Source organism: Lactuca virosa, chromosome 4, assembly GCF_052849685.1.
Source record: "Lactuca virosa cultivar CGN04683 chromosome 4, Lactuca_virosa_CGN04683_v6, whole genome shotgun sequence".
Classification (NCBI taxonomy): Eukaryota; Viridiplantae; Streptophyta; class Magnoliopsida; order Asterales; family Asteraceae; genus Lactuca; species Lactuca virosa.
This window is the reverse complement of record NC_136429.1, coordinates 172,660,184-172,670,632: the sequence shown is the minus strand read 5'-3', so window position 1 is coordinate 172,670,632 and position 10,449 is coordinate 172,660,184. Positions and strand designations below refer to the sequence as shown.

The following is a 10,449-nucleotide window of genomic DNA, read 5'->3' as shown; positions in this document are numbered from 1 at the left end:
CCGTGTGTATAAGATCCAACAAACCTTCACCCCTCTCACAAGAACCTGTGAAGGGTGACTTTGTCATTTTTCCAAGTAAGCATGATTCGCAACTATCATCTGACTTTTGGTCAAATGACTCCAATACTCCATCCTTTTGGAGTTGGCCTATGCGTTTCTTGCTTATATGTCCAAGACGACAATGCCATAATGATGCTTTATCCAAGTTATTATCATTAACAGAATCAATACACAATACATTATTTCCTAAGTTATCAACCACAGATACAGTTTCATACACACCATCACAAGGTAATGCTTTAAAATAAAGAACATTATTAAAGAAAGCATTAATCGAACCAACTTCATTATCAAATGAAAAGGTGAAACCTTGTTTATACAATGCATGAAAGGAAATAATATTTCTTGCCATTTCTGGCGAATAACAACATTTATTCAAATCTAAACTAAACCCACTACTTAGCGATAAAGTATAAACTCCAATCTTGGTGACAGGTAAAGCTTACCTATTCCCCATGATTAAGTTTATTCTTCCATGCTCCACATTCTCACTTCTTCTTAGTCCCTGCAAATCAGAACAGATATGAATACCACAACCGGTATCAAGGACCCAAGAGTTAGAATGGGGTGAGTTATTAGATAAGATAGTGTAAATACCTGCATGGTTGGGTTTAACTTTCCCATCCTTCACATCTTGCTGGTACTTTGGGCAATTCCGCTTCCAATGTGACTTTTCATGGCAATAGAAGCATTCAGCCTCTTTAGGGTCAGAAGAAGGAGTGACAAAACCTTTCTTGGTTCCACTTGAAGAAGAGCCATCAAGGGTCCTAGCCTTGGTACCCTTCGAAGAGCTCTTTCTCTTCTTCCCTATACCTTTCCCGATTGCTAAAACCGGGGCGGAGTTTGGAGTAGGAGTGTTAACAACCGACTTACCCTTAAGACCTGTTTCTGCGGTCTTGAGGAGTCCCTGAAGTTTGCTGAGTGTGACCTCTTCCTAATTCATGTGATATGTCATGCGGAATTGATCATGGCACGATGGTAAGGAGTGCAAAATGATATCTATTGCAAGCTCCTCAGGGAAGTTCACATTAAGCTTCAGCAACCGATCCACATACCTTTGCATTTTCTGCATGTGGCTTGTGACGGATTCCCCGTCCTTCATCATGGTTGTTATGATAGAGCATATGATTTCATACCTCTCTTGTCGTGCACTTTGATGGTATCTTTCCATCATATCTTGGTGCATTTCAAAAGGGTAGAAGTCCTCATAGGACTTTTGGAGTTTCGCTGTCATGGTGGCCAACATGATGCATGCCACTTTTGTAGCATCCCTTTCATGTGCCTGGAAGTCAGCGATCTCCTGGGGAGTTGCAGTGGTCTCATCAATCTCCTTAAGCTCCTTGTCAAGGACATATTCTTTGTCCTCGTATCGGGTAATCATCCTGATGTTTCTGATCCATTCATTGAAGTTGGATCCATCAAAAGTGACTTTCCCACACAAGTTCATAAGGGTAAAGGAGCCATTAGGATTAGAGCCAGAAGCAGCATTGTTTGAAGACATCTTGAAAGAAGAGAACAAGATTAGTTTAGATATTAAGAGAGTCCTTAATAAAACACCCAAATGTAATATTAAGGCTAGGATCCAATCACAATATATTATAACTTAGAAGAGGTATGCCGTAATCCAAGCTATAACATATTTGAAAGGTAGGTGAATGACGATTCACCAATTTCCACCATGAAAAATGAAATATAATTATTAGGTTTTTAATTGGTTCATAGAAATTCCTAGATTCTTTTGAGATTCAATGAACTTTTCAAAGGCATGTTTCAATCTCGAGTGTGCCCTCCAAGTTTTGTGACTGGGATACCGAGGATCACAAAACGAGGTGTGAAATAACCATGCAAATCACTTGGTACCCTCAAGGTTTATCACTCAATCGATGTGCCGGTAAACCACACACGCTCCACCGATGCTATGGTAAACCTTAAGTCACCCTTTACCTACCTTGTTAAGTCCAAGTTAGTGTGCCGGTTAACCACACACGCTCCACCAACGACTTAAACAAAGTGTAAAGTGTAATTTCATGGATTAGCACCTTATTCACATTTTCCTAAAGTAACTAAGATTGGGAATTTAATAAAAGCATTTAGTTACTTTATAATATTCATCATACTTTTAATGAGAATTTATAAGTCCTTGTCTTACCCGTTCGGCTAACGACCCTCCACCGATCAAGGAAGCAGTGGGTGAGAGTGGACACCCATTAAGTTGCCATTTTATAGGCAACAACCTTATACCCCCTTATAGACCGGCTTCGTGAATGAGGCGTACTAGCGGTAAGACGACTTGATCTTATACATATATAAATATTATTAAACTTATAATATTATAAAGTATAAGGGTTGAATTTTAACTTTTAAAATTCTAGGGGTTGGAAATAAAGTTTTAATCAAGACTTTACATGTTCCAAAACTTGAGGGCAAGTTTTGTAAACTTCCAAAACTTTTCATTTCTTATAACTTATGAATTAATTGAGTAATAAAAATGAAGACTCTTCATTTTTATAACTCTTGTGTTCTTTTAATGGCTTTAATAAAAGTGAAACTTTTGGTTTTCCATAACTTGAGGACAAGTTATGGACTCCATTAAAACACATTATGATCATGAATTAAACTACCATGAAGGTTACAAACAATTCCTATGATCATCTAATCTTCATAAGTTCAAGAACATGAATATGAACACTTTCAAGAATCAAAAATTACACTTAAAAAAAAACTTGTAATTTAACGATTTTTTTTCAAGCTATTTGCACACAAAAAAAAAACAACAAACAAACCTAGGCTCTGATACCACTGATGGGTTTTGAGCATTCTAACACTTCCTGAGTGTACATGCAACCCTAATAACCTTGGATCTATGTTTGTCTAATAATCATGCAAAGTTGAATTCCAAGGTTATATTCCTATCTAGCATACATGGGGAACATTTTTAACTTGAATGAAAGATAGAATAACTTACCTTGTTGTTGATTATGATCCTTGAAACCTTGTGAGCCTAGCACCCCAAGTGTGATGCCTCAAATGCTTCACACAACACCAAATGCAAAGGAGTAAACTTTGAGAGAATCTTACACTTGCAAAATCGGCTCTAGCCCTCTTGTTTCTTATGTGTAGCCAATTTTGGTGGAGAATGGGTTTCTTATATAGTGTTGACACATCTAGGGTTACACCATGTAAACCCTAATGTGTCATGACTCTTCATTTCCATGACCCATGAGTTTTTAACTCCCATGAAGCATCCATGGAGCATCCTATGGGTGGAACCCAACTTGATAATCCATGAAGCCTCTTAGCCCACTATATAAGATATGGAAGATTTACATAATCTACCCATATATTTAATTAGTTATCTTTTGATCACTTAATTAATTCTAAATTAATTCTTGATCAAACTAATTAAATAATATTATTGATATATTAGAACTTATAATATATTAATAAACCATAAGTGTTATTTCTCTCATTTTAGTTTATCCAATTGCATGGTGCCATGCAACCCAAATGGACCATGCCGGGTCGGGTCAAGTACATACCAGAAATAGTTATGGACTTAGACACCTTATCCAACACTTGTGGCCTTGGCCTCAACTCATTTAGAAACATAATCAACTGCGGGCAAGATGTAAACGTTACCAAATGAAATGGGCAATGGGCTCATAAAATCAATCCGCCATACGTCAAAAACTTAACAAACAAGGATTGGATTTTGTGGCATTTGGTTCTTTTGAGAAATATTCTCCATTCTTTGGCACCGTTCACAACTTTTACAAAACAAATGTCAATCGTGTGTCATGGTTGGCCAAAATAATCCACATTCAAGAACTTTTCTTAAAGTTTAATTTGGTCCGAAGTGTCCCCCACAATCAAGTTCACGACAAAATTGCAAAATGGATTTATGTTCTTGTTGGGGCACACATCTCCTAATGATTTGATCGGGACAATGTTTCCACGAATAAGGTTCATCCCACACATAGTATTTTGCATCACTTTTGCAAGATTTGGCATATTGGTCTTGTTATCTTGGAAAAATCTTTGATGAACCTTCGGTAGAAACCCGCATGACCTAATAAAGAACGAACTTCTCGAACATAAGTAGGTTAAGGTAAGCTTTAAATAACATCAATTTTTTCATTCTCTACCTCGATTCCATTCTTAATGAGACCTTTACTCACCACAAAATGGCAGTTTTCAAAATTCAAAACCAAATTTGTTTCAATACATCTTTTCAAAATCTTTGTAAGGTTGGTCAAACAATCTTGAAATGAGTTTTTGTATACTACAAAATCATCCATAAAAACTTCAATTATGTTTTTGACATATTCCGTGAAAATACTAACCATACAACATCGGAATGTAGCTGGGGCATTACACAATCCGAATGGCATTCTCCAGTATGCAAAAGTGCCAAATGGACATGTAAAGGTTGTCTTTTCTTGGTCTTCCGGTGCTATCGGGATTTTTTGAAAAGCAAAATACCCGTCTAGACAAAAATAATGAGATTTCCCGGTCAACCTTTCTAACATTTGATCAATCAAAGGTAATGGGAAAGGGTCTTTTCTCGTGCTTTCACTAAGCTTTCGGTAGTCAATACATACTCTCCACCCGTTTTGAACACATGTGGGGACCATCATACCTTTGTTGTCCTCAACCACCGTGATTCGCATCTTCTTTGGTACCACTTGTACCGGGCTCAACCACTTGATATCCGAGATTGGATAGATCATCCACACCAAGCATCTTCAATATTTCTTTCTTCACAACTTCCATCATAGGGAGATTCAATCTTTTGTGTGCATCCCCGCTTGGCTTGCATTCGTCCTCCATCAAAATCTTATGCATACAAGTGGATGGGCTCAATCCTTTGATGTCCGTAATCGATCCACCAGAAGGACCAATTGATTTACTTGCACCAAAACATTTTCCAAGACACCTATAGGAAAAACACTTTATTTATCCGCAAGTGAAATTATGACACTCGTTTCGTGTAAAGGACCAACATTTAACGATTCGTATACCGAATATGGATTGATATTAATAGAATCACCAAGATCAAGCATGACACTACTAAAGGTAACATCCCCAAATTTGCAAGGACTCATAAATATTTCGGGTCTTTGCATTTAGGTGGAAGTTTTTTTTTGTAAAACCGTGGATGTGTTTTCGTTCATTGAAATCTTTTCGTTCTCCTTAAATTTTCTTTTGTTTGTGCAAAGTTCTTTCAAAAAATTTGCATATCTAGGAATTTGTTTGATTTCATCAAGTAATGAAATTTTTACCTCCATATTTCAGAAGGTGTCCAAGATCTATTTCTCCTCCGCATTCTTCTTTGAAGTTGCAAATCGGGAGGCAAATGGTGGTTGAGTGGCTATTGGAGTGACTAGAGGGGTAGTCTTCTTTTGAGCACCGAGTTGCACATCACTTTTGACAATAGGATCTTCAATGGGAGGGATCTCCATTTCTTCCTCATCTTCCCTTTACTTCTTCTTTGAGCTACTCTATCTGGTTTGTTTACCACTTCTCAAGGCTACCACATTGACATTTAGGTTCTTTTCGGTTTGAGAAGGTAATTTGCCACGTGACTCCAACTTGCTCAAGGATATAACTATATCTCGCACTTGTTCTTCATGGTTGGAGATACTAGTCCTTGTCTCTTTTTTGAATTGTTGGGTGCTAGTGGCAAGAGATTTGACAATGTCTTCAAGAGCACATTCCTGAGCTACTAGGTTGGGATTGATGAGGTTGTTGGTGATGATGTGGAGGGTGTGGTTTCGATTGATAGTGTGGTTGTGGATGTTGGTAATGGGGTTGTTGTCGTGGGTAAGAAGGTGTAACCAAATCATTTTGAGGCAATGGTCTTGGGTTGTAGCTCATATTGGGATTTGGCTTCCAACTTCAATTGTAGGCATTTTGGTAACCGGATGGCTTGTTGTGGAAATTTTGAAACTCTCCCATGGCATTAACATGTTCCGCATCTTCTTGAAGAATGGGACACATATATGGGATGTAGCATTATTGCATGTATTCTACAAACCATCACTTGTGGAGTTTGTCCCATGGCTAACTTTTGTACAACAGATGTCGAATCCTTAAGTTGTGAATCGAGGTTTGATGTCACCACTTCATTGACTTTTTGATGTGTATCCTTCTTCATGTCTTGGTGGGGGGAAAAGTGTTGAGAATTGGTGGCTATGGTGTTTTAGAGTTGTCTTGTTTGTTGAGGAGTTTTACTGAAGACATCCCGACCACTTGAGGCATCAGCTAATCTTCTCTCCATTAGTAACAATCCTTCATAAAAACGTCGAATGAGAACTTGTTCCAGAATTTGGTGTTGTGGGCAGTTGTAACACAAGTTATTGAATCTCTCCCAATCATCATGGAAAATCTCATTTTGACCTTGGCGGATTCCACAAATCTCATTTCTAAGACTTGAGACTCTTGAGGCGGGATAGAACTTATCCAGGAAAGCTCTTGCCATGTCGGTCCATGATTTGATCAATCCCGGTGGAAGATAAAATAACCAATCTTTTTCTCTATTGGCCAATGAGAATGGGAATGCCCTTAAAATGTTTGTTTGGGTCTTCACTCTCCAATATTTTTCTCATCGGTTGACCCTTGTGGCTTCATGCTAGTGTAAATGATATGGAACATCTTTAAATGTTTGTTTGGGTCTTCATTCTCCAATCCATGAAAAGTTGGAAGGTGATCAACTAGGTTTGACTTCAATTATGAACTACCCTCCAAAATTTGGGTAATTGATACCGGTTGGGGTTTGCGTGACATTGGTTTCCATCATTTGTCTCAAGTTTCTCTCGAGGGGTTCTTCTCCGTCCTCTATTAGAATTTGGTTTATGATGGGTGGATCTTGTTGTTGGGGTGGTATTTTGGGAATTTCTTGGCGAGGGTCGGGGCTAGAATCGGGTTCTAGTTCGGGTTCGGTATCACTAGAGGAAGCAGTTTCAACCTCCGGATCTAGGTTGGGGTTTGAATTTTTCCCACGTTCTATTCTCCCTTCCTTTGCCAAATGCCTTGCTTCTTTTTCAATATCCAGATTATAGATCAAAGTACCTGCACGATGAGATATGGGCATAGAGAAACAATTTGATAATATATAAACCAATCCACGACAACGGCGCCAAAATTTGGTGCTTGTGGAAGACAAAAAAATAAATACCCTTAATATTGCACACACTATAGCGTATAATGGTAAAGGGATCGAATCCACGGAGATTGGTTCAATTTTATAAGTCTATGAAAGTTTCTTTGTAAAAATACTTGTAAAATGACAATAAAAGTAAAAAATAGGGGTTATTGATCTTTTTAATTACTTGAAAGAAAACTAGAGTTAAACTAAGATTTAAGTGGACAATTCAACAAAAGCAAAAATTAGATGTAATATCAATGAGAGATAAATTTTTGACTTTGGCTTTCATCACATGGACAATTAGTGGATTATCATTACACATTATGGTGCAAGACTTGTAATTTCATTTTAATTTGGCTATAGCAACCCAAGAAGCTTGAGGTCACCTAAACTTTTCTTATCTAGTAAAATAGCTAGAAAATGTCATAACATATTTGTTTAGTTAAAGTCACAATTTTCATTAAGCATGTATTTAGTGAAAATTAACTAGCATCAAGGACTAAATGGTCACCAAATCAAAGAGCAGTCAAATGCTTTCACTGCCATGTTGGAGAAAGTATTTTTATGATTGTGTGAAGTGAAAACTAACACAAAAACCATTTGTTGCTTGATAATTTGGGGATCTATTACTTAATCGATAAATTAGCCAACTAATTACCAAACATACATCTAAACTCATGAATAAATACATATAGATGTAAGATGTTCAAATTCAAAACACTTTCATAAAAATTATCAAAAGTTCATAATATTCTTCAAACAACTAAATATCCATGGATTCTACCAAAATCAACCAATATTAGTTTAGCCTAGAATGGCTAAACACTTTCATAAAAATTATCAAAAGTTCATAATATTCTTCAAACAACTAAATATCCATGGATTCTACCAAAATCAACCAATATTAGTTTAGCCTAGAATGGCTAAACTAAAGATAACAAAATAGAAGTTAAAAGTACCCAATATGTAGTAAGAATCAAGAGCAAAAAAATGGTGTTTTTGATGTTCTTCAAGTGCTCCAAGACCTCTCAAATCTCCAGAGAATTGACCAAAATTCGGATGTGTAGGAGTGTGAAAAAGATGCACACCAACCTTCCTCAAATAACACACAAGATAAAATTCTGAAACTACCCCTGCAGGTCCATGTGCGGGTCTCGCGGCACTGCGCGGATGCCTTGCACGAGTGGCGCCTAATGTGGGTTTCTTTGAGTTTTGCCTCCACAACTTAGCTCACTGGACCAGATCAAGTCCAGTCATCTCCTAGCCCATTTTCTTCAAGTTTTCTTCAATTTAAGCCCAATTTGGCTCCCCCCCAAATCACCTATAGCTCACGTATTCGCTTGATCATAAATCTTGGCATGCACAAATATTCTTCCATTTTCTTGCAAATTCAAAGCTTATCTTCTCCAAGCCTTCAAATAATCAACACCCCCATGATTTGCATCATCTTAATGAATTTTCTAGCCCATGAATCTTCATTGTTCTCCAAGTCCATTTTCCTCCCAAAGATCCCACTCCGCTAGTCTCGCTAAAATCTGCAATTACGTTCACGAAACTAGAAAGTAACCGAAATAGTCATAAAATAACAGAAAGGAAAATATGCATGAAGATTTGCTAAATTATGAATAAAAAATGCTAAAATAAACTATAAAAAAAAGCAAATAAAATGAAATTATCAAATACCTTAGCTATTTACAAACAATACCCAAACTAAGACACTTACTAAAGTTCGACATCTCACAACTAATATAGACTCTACAAATTTATCATAGATTGATAAATTAATTAGAAACTTATTAAAATTAATTTAGAATTAATATGGAATTATTTAGAGTTAATCAGGAATTGATTAAAGGTGTAGGGACTGAATGTTAATTGTTCAATAGTTGAGAAAGATGAGCATTCTAGAAACCCTAAAGGGGGTGGACGGTTTTGGAGGCTCTAGAAGCTTTCTAGAGTTGTACCAAGTAACAGATAAGGAAAACATTTGAATTTGGATTAAATATGATTATTTAATTGATTTAAATATGCTTAATCTGCTAGTTACCTCAGCTATATAAAGACCTCCCTAGCCTTAAGAATTTCATTCCTAGCCTTTCCTAGAGTGATAATTTCATTCACATAGTCTTTTCTCCCCTCTCCCCAATTTTCTAGGGTTTTAGACTTTCGGGTGTCATCCATTAGAGGAATTTTACTTTAGGTACTAGTCCTTCCATATTGTTACAAGGAATTCAAGATCTTCAATTTAATCACAAGTATATGCAATTATACTTGAAAGGTTAGTAATTCTATCCCTTTTGCTCGTTTATATTCATAGTTTTTCTATAATAGTAAAACCATGATCTAGGGTGCATATACACTTAGGATTATATTTGACTTCTTTTGTTTCCTAAATGTAGTGTAAAGATACATAGAAAACCCAATAGATAGGTCTATAACTTGCTCAAATGAAATTATATGAATGAAATGTTAGATTATGTTAATAAATGAACATGTATTTCATCAAGTAAAAGATAAGAATGAGAAAGACAAGCTAACTTAGTTAAATGATCTGTGAGGGATCATTTGGATTCATGATAGATCCGACGAAATAACGAAATAATATTTTGTATATTTTGTATAGAAACTGTTGAGATGCCTGAGTCTGATTAATTATATATCGACAAGAGTAATAATGTGAGATCACTTTATGTGATTGACATAGTTACTTATGTGAGTGGTTAGATATGATAAGTAATGGAATACGAAATCGTTTTATGTATTATATGTTGTTTTATAACTCACCGTACTTGTTGTTTGATATATGTTGTTTCCATGTATTTCATGTTTAGGTAGCAAGCCCTAGTGAGAGTAGACTTAGAAGCATCATGAACACGAACTATATTTTTTTTCATGCTTTACATTTTTGTTGCTTTGATTATGGTTGGAATATGAATTGTACACCCGTATGTGTTTTCTTGAAATGTTTTTGAAGTTTTTGAAACTCTGGTTTTGTGGATGATGTAAACTACTATGATTTTTCCATAAACTTAAAATTAAATGTTTTACGAATAATGCGGGTTGTTACAATGGGTATCAGAGCCATAATTTAAGCAAATTAGGTTGGATTATCCCCGACCACCTAGGCTTAAACTATGAAGCATAAAGAAAGAACCAATGTGTTTTAGGATCATTCTTATTAGTAGTGATGTGAATTTCGTTTGCTAGAATTGCATGAATTAATATGTTCATGCTAGTGGTTT

At 36.2% G+C, this 10,449-nt stretch overlaps 1 non-coding gene across 1 annotated transcript; it reads left to right on the top strand.

The window, feature by feature from the left end:
• Positions 1-6,386: 6,386 nt before the first annotated feature.
• LOC145110495 (small nucleolar RNA R71) lies at positions 6,387-6,493 on the top strand. Its single transcript, XR_013709874.1, has one exon. It is a non-coding gene; the product is annotated as a small nucleolar RNA R71 (small nucleolar RNA).
• Positions 6,494-10,449: the final 3,956 nt, after the last annotated feature.